At 43.7% G+C, this 14,236-nt stretch overlaps 1 protein-coding gene across 2 annotated transcripts in view; it reads right to left on the reverse strand.

The window, feature by feature from the left end:
- Positions 1-14,236, reverse strand: part of LOC138472975 (gamma-aminobutyric acid receptor subunit pi-like) — a 1,132,082-nt gene that overhangs the window by 383,490 nt on the left and 734,356 nt on the right. Inside the window, exon 2 of one of the 2 annotated variants that reach the window (XM_069611406.1) lies at positions 5,051-5,213. The exons of the other annotated variant lie outside the window; for it this stretch is intronic. The gene's annotated coding sequence lies outside the window, so the exon portion shown is untranslated. The remainder of the gene's footprint in view (positions 1-5,050; positions 5,214-14,236) is intronic. 2 annotated transcript variants of the gene reach the window in all.

Consider the following 14,236-nt stretch of genomic DNA (forward strand, 5'->3'; position numbering starts at 1 on the left):
ATCAGCCTCTCTCTTGAGAGTTTTGCAAATGCCAGTGGGTACTGTCCTCAGATTTGGCTACTATAGGATCAGCCTCTCTCTTGAGAAGTTTGCACATGACAGGGGGTACTGTCCTCAAATCTTGCAACTGAGAGGGCAGGAGGTGTTGTGGGTTATTCTCTCCCGCTACAACAAGAGTGCTCCAGAAATGCTCCACTAAACGGAATCTCCTTGATGTGGGGTTATGTACATCCACCCCCTAACTGGATCCTCTTTATTAGGCACACACTGTAACTTTGGGATTCTATTCCCTTCTGGATACATAAAAACCTCTGTGTGTGAAGGGGGCTGGCCTATATAAGTCAATTTGCCTACATCGTGACAAAAAGCAACCCACTCCCTTCTGGGTTTAACTAATCTTCCATATAATGTAGCAAGACTGTCACCACTGTTCCCTTATGGAATGGTTGGTAAACTATGCAAATGCAATTCTCAGGTTTAACTTCCCAATAAATCCCACTGGGTTATCAGTTTAGGACTAGCCCTTATCTGAGGAGGACACAGGAAATCGGTTTGATAGCCACAGCATGCATTTAATGAAGGATACACATATCACAAATAATAACTCGGATCCAGAAACTGCACTGGCTCAAAAACCATAAGTAATGAGGTTGACTGTAATCGTAACAACGGAGCCTTTTCACCATCAATAAAGTGAGGTGCACCAATCACAATTTCAGTGCGTTTGCTAGATCAGTGGGATGAGATGCACAGTGAAATGTATTGACCTAAATAGTTCTGCACCATGTTATTTTCTGAGAACCACTTTCAAGGCTTCAGAGAGTAACATCTAATAAGGTGTTTCAATACACCATAGTATATACACCAGCCATATTGTACACACTGCATGTTTCATCTTTAGATAGCAGCTATTAAAGGACAGCAAATAACAAAATATCTGCATTTGGATGTGTTACTTAGATTGTATTTTAACGTGTCGCTTTAATAGAAACTAGTTGTAATGTGGGGTTTCAGGTTGCCATTTTCTCTTTGATACCTCATGGTGAAACCAATACGAAAAACATCTGACACATCCTAAGGACTGAATGGAAGAGAACTAAAAAAGAAATAGCATTGTTCTCTGATAATAACAGCATTTTCAAAATACAGGTGGTGTATTTTCAGCATGCCAATATGCCTCATTCACTAAATTGGTAAATTATATTAGTTCGGTTGGGGAAACTCAATTAGCTTGATACAAAATCTCATTTAGCACTCTAGTCCTTAGTTTCCAAAATCCTTGTTGCAGGAAGTCTACAGAAGTCTACAGAAAACCCAACACTCTTGCAAACCTCACCCAATGGCAGACAAAAATACCTCCTCGAAAATCTGGGTTCCAAAGTCAAGACAGACAAGGAATGAACAATACAAAACCAGTGCCCAGGCCAAAATGTATCTCATCAGACCTCAGCCAACACCAAATGTAAATTAACAGAAATGTAGAAGCAACTTCTGATGTACAGCAAGCAATGTGCCTGATGCAATGCATGAGACAATGTGTTGCATTACACTAATCATTTATTCACAACAACTGTTGAGAAGCATTGTTATCTATGGACTATACGTTTTTATAATAGGTGGTCCAGAGCATGGTCACCAGACTTTCACATCATCAAATGAAACAGAAGGTACAAGTTCAACCATAAACATACTTCATATTGTCAGTGGTATCAGTGTGCCGTGCCAGATAGTAATACATTGTCGGTGTCAGCATTTTAATGTATTCAGCTCACTGCCTTCCTTGACCAGGTAGCTCACATTTGCAACTATATTTTCTGCACAAGAGAATACAACGTGTGGAAACCGTTTATTGGACCAGAAAGCCTCCCACGACTGGACCTATTGCCAGGTACCAAGTAGACTCAAGGAAAGACATGAACATGCCGGACTCGGAAACACCAATGAAACAGACATGCTATATGCCACAACCCTGGCAAGTGATCGATCCTGGTTCCAATCGGTGTCTGAAAGATGACATTCAAATGATGTGATAACACATTATCTGGCTGCATTTAGCCATAACATAAGGTGTCTACATGAAGTAGCCCACATTCTGTGGAATACTAATTAAATCCTCTGCAGTATTGAAATCTAATGTTCAATTGTCATTATGTGCCTAGCTGTCAGTCTAGGAAAATAGATACCACACGATTAATGGCAATGTATCATATTGGCCGAAGACCAACCGTCTCATGTACTGAATGTCAGAAATACAGACTCATACGTTTGACCAATGTGCGGCCATTTTTGATGTAACTAGAATCGCCATTTTGTTCTCTAAGGTATGCTCATTGCTTTTTGTTCAAAACTGCTTAGCCGAAAGCTTATTCTGCTTATTCTGCTTATTCTGCTCCACTGATTACTTTGTTGTTCAAAGCGAAAGAGCAAGGCCGCGAGGCCGGGAGTTATTCGTTGAAACATAACGTAGGCAGCCCCAGAGAGGAATGCTGAATCCCCTCCCGCATGTAGCCTTGGAAGAGCACCACGGCATTTAATCATTTCACTGATGCCAGCTAGTCTCGTTAATAGGTAGAAATGCTAGAAAGAAACAGCTAAAGGCTTGAATTATGCTTTTCTTACGGCCCCCTTTCCTAAGCCCAGCAGAGCATGCTGACTCCCAGGACACGAATAGCAAATAGGAGATAGCAAGGCCTGGAATGCGACTCTTCCCCCGTAAGCAGCTTGCTCGCAAGAACAGAAGGGCTGTGTCCTGTTCAACAAAGAAATATGTCTCCAGACTCGCAATGCTGCATGTTGTTGATAAAATAGATGTTCGAAGATGTCATATTTGTCGAAATTGTCAATCATCAGACCCAGTTCAAAGAAAGTGTACAATGGGCGTGATGAACATGTCATGACTGATTGCAGGATGTCCATTTTGTATATATGTAACTGATGTACTTTATTTGCTCTCTTGCATCCCTCGAGGTCTGAAGACACACGTCGCGGGGCATGAGACCGAGTTGGCCAACTGAGACTATTTGCTTTGCAATAAACCCTAGCTTTTGGGAATACAACCTTGTGTCTGGCGTATCAGTTCGTGTGTGGTGATTTGCCTTGTTTCCACTACGCGAGGATCCCCTTGGGCCCCTTCATAGCTTTTAGCTATTATGTTGTTGTACTTAAAAGCAACATAGCCCCACCTCATCCCCATGGCACATAAAACAGCACAGGGAACTAACTACATTTGAAAAAACACACAGCTCCCTTACTTTTCCCACCACAAGGTTACATTAACTCAGAGAGTAGAGGAAGTCCAAGTACTGATAATACAAAGGATTGTGGTATATCACAGTTTATAAGTCTTTATCTCTTTATTTCCTTATTTATTATTTATCATAGAGTCCTTCAATCACCTTGGCATCCATTTGGCTCATCTACTGGACCCTGGGGGTTTGTGGTGAGTCTATCTCTCTCTCTTTCACTCACATGGTTATCCATCCTACATATTTAGCACCAGCTGCAGGAGTTGATGAAGGGCAGTGTTAGATTCACGAGGTGGAATGGGCAATGAGCAGGATGGGAGGGGGAGGAGGATAGTGGATAGGGGACTCATGGAGGGAAGCAGATGAGTGGCGATGACCAACGAAGGGCAGGTATACTACAGAGGGAAGGACGGAAGAATGGTCGCTGAATGTTTATTCTTATGCATATAATAATGTAATATGGTGCCATTGTTCGCATTGTTGTTTATTATGTTAATTATGCTTTCTTATATGTTGAGGATGATTTATGATGTAAAATGTTCAATACAAAACATGATTCCACAAGATTGTTGTAGCACCATGCCTGTATCCACATGGTTCCTCATTACTTATACAGATAACCTTATGTGTCATTTTAGAGGTCCCCCATAAAACCATTATAGAATTAGAACTGTAAAATAGGTTTGCTATTATAGCCATCCTTCTCACAATAACTTGCAACTATAATTAAACTTAATAATCATGTCAAAAGAGATTACACTAGCCCAAGCCAGCAATTGTCTTTGTTCGGGAAACACATTTATGTTTCTAGATCTGTACTACACAGAAAATGTCCATATTGCATCTGGCAGTCAACAGCTATTTACCAGCAAAATAATCTTAGCATTAAAACAAAAAAAAGGTTTCCAGCAGGTCTATTGAAGATGCAAAATTGAAGACAAAGGAAGTGGCTACAATGTTTACAAACTTTAAAGAATTCATATTGGTCTTTGTCTCCATGTGATACATCTTTCTGGTAATTCACTACCTTTTTGAAGAAACAGTTTAGTATAACTATTCCTGTTTCTGTCACCTATACCCCCTTACAGAAAATAGAAATGTGAAGTGAATCAGCGATTGGAATGTCTACCTTTATAAACAATGTGAGCATAATACTCTCAATCAATTAAAAAATAATCTACTTACCCACCAAAGACAATACCTTCTTTGAACCTGACCAAGCATAGACCTTTTTTTAACTAGACAGGAGCTTGCAGAGTAGATTACCTTGTGCAAAGATGCCTTTGAATCAGCAGAATTTCTATTATCCCTCACAAGACAAGGACAAGAAGAACTAAGGATCATTGGGAGGTCATCTTTTAGTACTACACAAAAAAGAACTGGGAGAGGAGACGTCAATTTTTCAAGGAGATCACATATTCCATCAAATACAACAATTTTGTCTGTGAATGTGTACATTTTCAATTTAGAGGGAAGTTTATACAATTCTTGTTATTGCCAAAGGAATATGAAACCTTGCAACAATGGAAAAGTTGTAAAATAATTGACTAGAACCTACTAAGAAAAGTTGTAGTTATGGAGTGGAGCATTAGTCAAAATTGACTATTGTAAAAATATAAAGATCACCATATTCAGGCCCCAAAAGAGACACTGGTAAAGATAAAGAGGTTATGGAAAGTTACCAATTCCAGGAAAAGATCCAATGGATCAAAAAGCTATTGAAAATATTAAGATCTGAACTAAAATGTGGACATGAAACTGTAAGGACTCATTAAGTATGTTGACTTTAACAAGTAAGTCCTTACCTTGATTCTGTCTGACTTGACTTGCTTTATGAATTGTGCATCAAGGATTCTTGTGGCTTTTGTGACTCATAGGATTGAGACTAACCCTCCTCCCTAACAAACAAAGGGTTAGGCACCAGTCACTGCTCCCTGTGCAACTGGGCAGTTCTTGTTGAAGCAATGCCTGGAAAAACAAGAATACATGAAGTGGTCAGGTGTCCTGGACTTCAATGACAATAAGACTCTGCAAAGCACTGTGGGATATGTTGATAGTGGTAAGTCAGAGTCTATGATTGTAACATTGTTCTGGTGCTGTTTTTATCAAGTAATGCTGCTGTCCTTGGCAAGTAGCATGTCTGCCAATAGTAGCTTTATTGGTATGACGTAGACCATCTGTAGGAGCGGTCTAGTAGCCATAATAGCAAATGAAGCATGAACATGAATATCAGAAGACAAGAGGTTGAAAGGTGAATAGGACAGTAGAATCAAAGAGAATGTGGAGGCACTGGAGTTTGCTGCAAAGGTTCAGTAACACAGCAGTTCCTGGCATCGGTTCTCAAGAAATTAGCATCTAAAGACTGTTGTTAGGTAAAGGAAGGGTAAAGAGGAGTATAGAAGATATTACAGTACAATAGCAGAAGCTTACTGAGGCACAAAAGAAGGGGTCAGTGAATCAGACTATGGCTGAAAAATTGAATAGACATAAATCCAGCAGAAATCAAACAAGGCAAAGAAAAGGAGAAACAGCAGGGGTAGTAGACCAAGGAGATTGAAAACCTGCAGTCAGGAAACACATCCCAAACAAAAATATCAGAAGCTACCTGACCTCAGTTTACATGTTCCAACAAGTTCCAAACCAAAAGAGCCGGCCTCGTTTACTGGCTGCTCCACAGCAGAGAATGCCCCTCGATTGCCGGTACATTGCCCGCATTCTTCTGGGCCACAGAGGCCGAGCCCCATCCCATGCTGCACATGAGTATGTGCAGGGGCGGACAGGTGCTTCCTAAGCAGTCTAGAAGAAGGAAGGGTGTGTGTGTGTATATGTGTGCTTATGAGTGTGTGGGTTTGGTCATTTTTGTTGGAGGGAGTGGGAAAAGGCAGAGTGAAGTTTAATCCTCCAAAATAAGAAGAAAGTCCCACCACAGGGGAGAAAAGTGGGAGGTGTAGGGTGGGTGGAAGAGAAATTCCAAGGGTGGGGATTCGGTGGGTGGGTAAATCCCCCTGTAATCACCCTTTCCTGCTTGTTGGTGGAAGCTCCAAATATGCCTTTTGCATGTGGCCTTCAACATAGAGGATTTGCACATAGAGCCAGATTGCGTGGGATGCAGAATACAGAAGGTTGTCCAGATTACCTGGAAATGATAAAATAAAAGATGACAACAGCAACAGTGCAAAGCCAGGATAGATTCTAAAGCCTAACTAGTTTAACCTGTGGAACCTAAGCACTACAAACTGACAAAAACATGGTGGCTTTCACTCATCCAGAATACATACAACAAGATGGATGGACTCTTCACATAAGTCCTCATCAGCTACACAAACCATACATATGCCACTGGAAGGCAGTTGGACTGGCAGGCAGCCTCTATGATTTCCCTCACACAAGTGTCTGCACGGGCTCCCCTGATTGGTGTCAGATCTTGTCAATTATAGAGAGAAACAGTCTGCTCAATCCTGGGGATATTCCTAGTTTGATTAGTTGCGAAAATCCTGTACCAGGTCAAGAATCCTAATTTCAGTTCTATTAGGGGGTTTATGGGCTAGGGATGTTGCCATATATACACTCATGACTACTAAGAAAGACCAGAAATGTCTTCCCTTGACCTGACTGGATCACCCAATAACAACCCCTTGACAATCCACACCCTTGGCTGCTCTGCCTGAAGAAATACTAACCCCAGACATCAAGGACACTGAGCAACTGAGATCATTAATAGCAGGTTGTGTCCTCAACGTGTGGCTGTCAAAGGAAACTTACAACACCGACTGCAGAGCACTAACACACTCGAGGGTTCATTTTCTGTTGCTTTATCGTGGCCTGCATCATAGCTGCTTTACAACCAGTCTTTGTAGACAACTACATTGTCCAGTGTGAGTAATATTGGCTACCTAAGCAACAATAACTGTCTACACACCCAAAAACAAGGTGAAACAACTGAGAAAACTTGATTGCAAAGATGTTTAGTGTAGCACCTTGCCATTCCTTCAGAAGAGGCACATCCATTTAAATTGCACCATTGTCTATTAACTCAACACATCTGCTGCAACAGTCGGACTTTAATCATAGACGTTGTCAAAAACAACAAAGATGATCTGACTACACGAGCTTTGACTATAGCAAAAAGAAACAATAAAAAAACAGGGCTGTTGCAACTTTTGAACATATCTGTCGAATGCAAGCCGCACAAAAAGAAGACTTGGTAGCCACATTGAGAACTGTGGCGATAGAGAAAGCCTCCTCTAAGTCTTGCTGAGTTAATTAATCACTGGCAGGCAAGAAAGGGACTTTGAAGTTAGCTTACATCTAACATGTCTCCTGCTTTCAACTGAAAGCCCACATCTGATCTGCGAATAGAGAATAAGCTTGTGTTGGAGGCTATTAATATTTAATCTGTAATGAAATAAAAGCATCTTCCAAACATCTTTTCCAGTACTACTAGTGGATTTAGTTATGTGTTACTATGGCCATAATGAAGAAGAACCCGCGGAACAGCCCGGGTTCTTTGACTTATGGCCATTAGAACCCGTGTAGTTTCCTAGGCGGGTGCTAATGGTATTTCATTAATAAAATAAACTTTCTGTGCAGTGCTGCGCCATAGTTTCCAAGTCCGTTCTCTATTCTGAGTACTGTCACGTTGTCCACAAGGAAACACAGTTGGGAGGCTACGGCACTGCACCGCGATGAACCACAAGGTACGTTTTTTAAATAAAAAAATATGAGACACTCTTAGTACCGAGTAGGAACTACATGGTTGCCAAGAAGTGAGAGGGGGCAGATAAGGGAAGAAGGGGCGTGGAATTAAAGGGGGCACTAAACAGAAGCACTCAGACTGCTCGAAACGCAGGCTTGTACTGGAGAATCCAGTTCGCGTTCTGAGTATCCTGATTGGCCACCACTCCCTTCCAGGGTGCTAATATACAGTAATCATCCATCTTTACTAACAATGTAGATTCCCTTTGATAAATCAATGAGGGCATTCTGTGTATGCATAGTAATTGGTATGTGATGATGTTATCTGACTCCCAGATTTACCTCCTAAGAGATGTATGTTTGCTGTTTGAGCAATGCTACCCATGATGAGTGGAGGTCACTGAGGTAAATCAAAGCTTATGTAGATTGGTGGGGAGCCTCCCTAGATAATGAACATAGCCACATGAGAGATCTTTTCCATCAGTTGACCACCGAAGAGCAACAGACCAATATCCAATAGAGTACAGTCTAAATAATGGTGCAAGGTTTGCTGACAAATGCACAGAATAGAAGGGATCCTTGCATCAAATGCTGCAGTTCAAACAAAGTTAACAAAATATATTTTTATGAACACTGCAGTGTTGGCCACAAAATGAAACTGGTAAAACTCTTCAATATTAATCTGTATGTTCAAGCAATGTGATGAATAGACCTAGACAAATGATTTGAATGTATTCTACGTTTTCCATTTATTGAATTGAACTTCAATGATATCCTTTGGGGTAGTGTTGGCTCTTTAGAGAAATTTAGGAGGATACTTGTCACATCACTAGGCCCTGCCGCTCAGCTTCTCTGTCCACCTCCTATTTCACCAGTCCTTCTTAGGTTCCAGAGCCCTCACAAAGGGTGGACAAAGAAATTAGCCTTACCTGTTTGGCTCCAGCAGGTCCAAGGTCTAGACCTGCTGTCCTGCATTTCACCTACAAACTAGTCGCTACTACTACTACTACTAGACACCACTATGTTTCTACTCCCTCCACAACCTAGATTGTCCCTCACTAGTGTTTTAGCCGCCAAGTGTCATGGGCTGCCCCACTGCAAAGCTAACCTTACAAAACTCCAACACACACACACCCTCAAGCTGATTAATGCTCACTCAACAGTCGCTCACGCAACAGAGATGACTGACCTCATCTCATACAACAACCTTGATGCCCTCTTCATCACTGAAACATAGTATACCCCACCCTCCCAACATGTCTTTGATGTCCTCCTTGTTAGGCAGAATTATATGCAGTACCCCTTGGGAACACCACACACAATTAAGACTACAAGTGACAGTACAAATTCACCTCTGGTACAAGCCTGTACTACACAGTTAAGTGGTAGTGATGGCTGAGCAGCCAGACCTATCTCAAGAGTAAAGTGAGCAGTATCAATAGTTACACAAAGGACAGCAATTACTATGATTCAAACAAACACTGACTCAAGGTTTCTGAGTAAAAAAATATACATTTATTTACACATCAGTTATTAAACATTTCAGTATTATCAAGCAGTTGAAAAATCATGTTACTAATACACTACACCCCACCCAATAGATTCTGGACAAGCTAGGTTCAAAACGAAGTGTCAGCAAAATAGCACTCCAGCAATTTAAAAGGGAGGGAAAGACAAAGTTAGACATAAATTGAGCAGCACCAACAAGTAAGAAAGCAGGGCAATCTAGAAGTAGGAACTACAGTGAGGAAATCCAATTAAAGGGGCCTGGCCCAAAGTCAATGGACCAAAGTCTTTGCAGAGGATCACACGGTTTAGAGTAGTTCACGGTTAAGTCTTTGCCAAGAGTTCAGAACGAAGTTGGTCGGACGAAAAGTTATTCAAAGAATGGAGAAGGATAAGCCCTCAGATTGGCGAAAGATTTCACACACCTTTGCTGCGGCTGTATGAAACGAACAACCGGGTTAGCACAGTACCTTTAAAGCAGAAGAATGCTGTAGCTCAGTCAGGCTTTCTTGGCAGGTCCTGCAGGCTCATGATTCCTGAAGTGACTGTCGGACTGACAAGAAGGAGGAAGACTGGAGGGTCCTGCACTGCCCAGGGAAGAAACCATCAGCAGAGAAAAGCGACGAATAAAAGGTGCGCTCCTTAAAACGCAAGCAGGGTTCGTTCCTCCTGGCTATCTGGTTCACTGTAGCTCTGTACAGCAAATTTGACCAGAGAAGGGAGGCCTGGCGAGCAGTTTGCTGAACTGGTTGTTCCCACCAGCCCAAGGGGAGAATATTCCTTGCAGATATTCCCTGTCGTCGAAGTTGGAAGATTTTGACCCACAGCAGGGCTTCACCAGGCGGTTCAGTTGTGGTAGAGGTCCTCTTCTGTCAGCTTCTCCTCGGCTCTCTCGATCAGGTAGTGACTCTGCCTTTCGAGACCCAGAGACCTGCTTTTTATGCAGTTGTTCCCCATTCACACAGCCTGGCTGTCAATCACACAGCAGGGGTCTGTCCCGTCAGGACAGTCACACCAGCCAATCATATCAGAGTACGACATGGGTCTCCAAGGAGACCCTGTGCAGGGAGTCCTAAACCCCTCCCTCACATCCTGTCCCCCTCAGACATACAGGTGCCTAAGGAGGGCTTCTGTGCTGAAGCCTGCGAAAGAACGGTGAACAAAGGAACCAAACCTGGTTTGGCGCGCATAGCAAAACACGAGAAATACTTTTTGAAAAAGAAATGGAGAATAAACCCAGCCGGGCCCGTATAAAAATATATATGGTCCAGCAGGTTTAAGTTTGAGGCTACCAAGATAGCCCAAAACAATACCAGGGCTATTTAAGATAACCGCAGTAGGACAAGTAGGGTAGTTACCACTGCCACCAGCCAAGTCTTAATGAAAAGGGAATGAAACAATGTTCCAAGAGAAACAGACAACAAGGGGTAGTATCAACCCCTTCCAGAACTCTATGTAAGATACTTTGTACTGGGTCTGTGAGTTTTAAAAGAGACTAATAAAGTCAATGGCAACTTTACGCGTTCTGAGAGACAGTAGTCAGTCTTAGAAAATGGAGTTGGAGTTGGGAAGTCTGAAAAAGACAACCCTTTGTCACTGCACTGAAGGTGCTGTGTAACACACAGTAAAAATATGATGCCTATGGAGTAGGTGAGGCACGACAGTCCAAGAACACAAGAAAATATTAAACACACACAGCAAAACACATGTAAGACTGGGGAAAAAGGCCCACACTCTTACCAGGTGAAAAAAATAAATCCTAGAAATCCAGCAAAGCTGCTGAGGGACTCAGTAGGTAAGGGAAATTAGCCATTCTGGAGAATTCTCCCTAACACCCCAACCAAATGCTATTGCATCCATCATGTTGACCAGCCAGGAAGAGCAGGAGGTGGAGTGGCAATCATCCTCAGGACAATTGGCCATGCTCCACCATCCCCTTTCCCATAAAAAAACCCATTTAAATCACTCACCTGCTGGTTCCCTTTATCTCATAAGGAATCCATCACCTTCCACCCCATCTACAGACCACCAAAGAGGAGTGACTCTTTCATGGCCAACATCTCTAACTTAATCTCCTCTGCCAAATTAGCACACAGTAATCATGTGTTTGTCAGAGATTTTAACATCCCCAAGTCTGAAACTGACAAACAAACTCAAAGCACACTTTTCGAACTGATTGTCGACTGCCTTCCTCAAACGTAATCCACCCAAGAACAGATTCATGTTCATCGGTCCCTCTACTAAACAACAACTTGTTCAACATTAGCTTAATGATATGAGCTTAGAATATATTTGATTGCAGCTTTCGAATTCAGCTAAAACGTTAGGCTTCACTATTGACAGCAGTGTGTCCTGCCAGAAACACATAGGGCCTCATTACATGGAAGGCGGTAGGGCTAACGGTCACCGGTAAGGGTACCGGTGACCGTTAACCCTTACCGCCTTACTACGAGGTCCCTTTGCAGTTCCCAACCTTAACGGCTGGTGTAGACCAGCCGTTAAATTTGTGACCCGCAGATGTACCTTGGTGCTAATTACGGTACCGCAATTTGCGGTTCCGTAATTACCACCTTCCCCATTATGCCCTATGGGGCAAAAATGGGAATGGGGAAGGGCCATGGAGAAAGGGGGAATTATCGCCCCGCCAACCTTGGAATGGGGTGGTAATTCCCCTTTTCTCCATGGTGGTACCGGTATAAACCGGCGGCAACCATGGTGCTAATAGCACCATGGTTTACCGCCTTCTGTGTAATGAGGCCCATAGCCAAGAAGGGGCAGACAACCTGGTTCCAAAACTCCACCCTTTGGAAATCCAACACTTCATCCTTCCACAGGTGTTCCAGACTGTGGTGCAGGCTCGTGATCTTCCATATCAATAGGGGAAATTCCGAACTGTTAGGGGATTCAGCTGCTCACTTGACTCCCCAAAAAGCAGTCCACAACATTGCAGCACATATTATTATGGGTGCTTGGAATTAGGACCAAATCACCCCATACTAGGCGAACTACATTGGCTTCCTCACCAGACCATTCTACTGTTCAAAACTGCATGTATCATCTACAAAGAGAAGGGTTCCCTGAGAAAGTGGTAACGGATAATGGGCCACAAATGGTGTCACAAGAGTTGGTTGGTGCAAAATTGGTATCAAACAAAACACCACTGTGAGTCTCAGCAGGAGGATAGCTCAGCGGCAACGTGCTTGCCTTGCAAGCAAGGCGATGCAGAGCAACACAGGTTTGATCCCCGGGTCCGCGCTTAGAAACCTCTAGGTATTAAGCGTGTTATAAATAAACTATCATATCATCACATCATACTATCCAGAGAGCGGTGTGGGAATATTTAACAAGACAAATATGGACAGTACTGGGGTGTCAGTTATAAATGGTGCAACAGGAGTAACTCTTTTTGAGTTGGTCATAGGTAGGAAACTGAATACTCACTTGTGTCCTGCCTGGATGGAGAAGGCTAAGATGGTAAACATTGAATTACTGAGAGTTAAAGAAAGAATGAATGAGATGGGAACAGCAGCATGTGAGGAAAGGAGAATCTAAGTTGTATGGTAGGAGAATAGTTGTTCAAGACTATGCAACAGCAGTTAGACTTCAAGGAGGTGTTCGGACCGTGTAGCCGTGTCGGGGTCATCAGCCTGTACTGGATGAGCACTCTTCCTCTTTCTTTTTGTGGGTGGTGGGGATCCAGAGTGCCCTACGCCGCTCTGTACACTGGAGGCAGGAGCACCGGTGGACTGTGTAGTAGTAGTGTGCGATGGCACACTGACACATGACTTTCTGCAGGCATTAGCTGAAGTGTGATGATGGCAGGGGGAACCTCAGTCTGATGTACACTGTCCCAGCTGGGAGAGTCAGAGCTGGGGTGGACGGAGCTGCAGCTGCCCCTGCAGCCTCCCCACCCCGCCTACTCGGGCTGCCCCTGTACCACGTGGCCTGGTGACACTGGCTTGCGCCGCCACCCGTGGCCTAGACTTGGCGACCTGGAAGTCAGCCTGGGAGTCACCCTGTGCTAGGTCAGGTGCCACAACGGGCCGGTCCAACAAGGGCTGAGCAGGGATGGTGTCAGCCACGTTTCCCTCAACCATGGGAGGGGGATGTGTGTCCCTGACTGGTCCTCCACACGTGGGGGGCTAGGGAGAGTCTGCAAATCCTGGCCACGTCCCCTACCGCGCCCACCACGCCCACCTCTTGAGGCTCGGCCACCTTTGCCACGCTTACCACTTGCTCGCCTCCCAGCCATGGCACTGATGGAGTTGTGCGTATGGGAGTTGCAGTGGACAATTGTCCTGGGCAATTGGGGGTCAAAGGGGTAGGGTACTAGATGGAATTCGTACCCAAGTGCTCTAGCAAGGCTGTATGGAACCCCTGGGGAAAGATGACGGGTCACGCAACGCACAGGCACCCCTAAAACAGAAAATGATGTGCATGCGACCCCTCATAGACCACGTGCGTGGGAAAAGGAACCTGCACTACGCTGTGGCACCCAGAAACACAAAAATGAACGTATGCGTGTCACACGCAGCCTACAATGACCTCTGAAGGGGTACGCTACACAAATACGCGCGCGACTCACCGTCTGCCTGGGAAAAGAGCGTGAAAAATATGCGCATGTGCGCGTTGGCAACACCCCCGCCAAAAGAAGAATTGTACACTGTCTGAGGAGACAGGACAAAAGGAGAAGTCAACGCTGTTTGAGGAAACAGGTCGAAGAGAAAATCTGAAAAATACTGACAGAGGTAACAGGGAGTACGAACTAGAAACGCTGTGAAGTAAATTGC

The sequence above is a fragment of the Ambystoma mexicanum genome, chromosome 8 (assembly GCF_040938575.1).
Source record: "Ambystoma mexicanum isolate Mex_15411 chromosome 8, UKY_AmexF1_1, whole genome shotgun sequence".
Lineage (NCBI taxonomy): Eukaryota > Metazoa > Chordata > Amphibia > Caudata > Ambystomatidae > Ambystoma > Ambystoma mexicanum.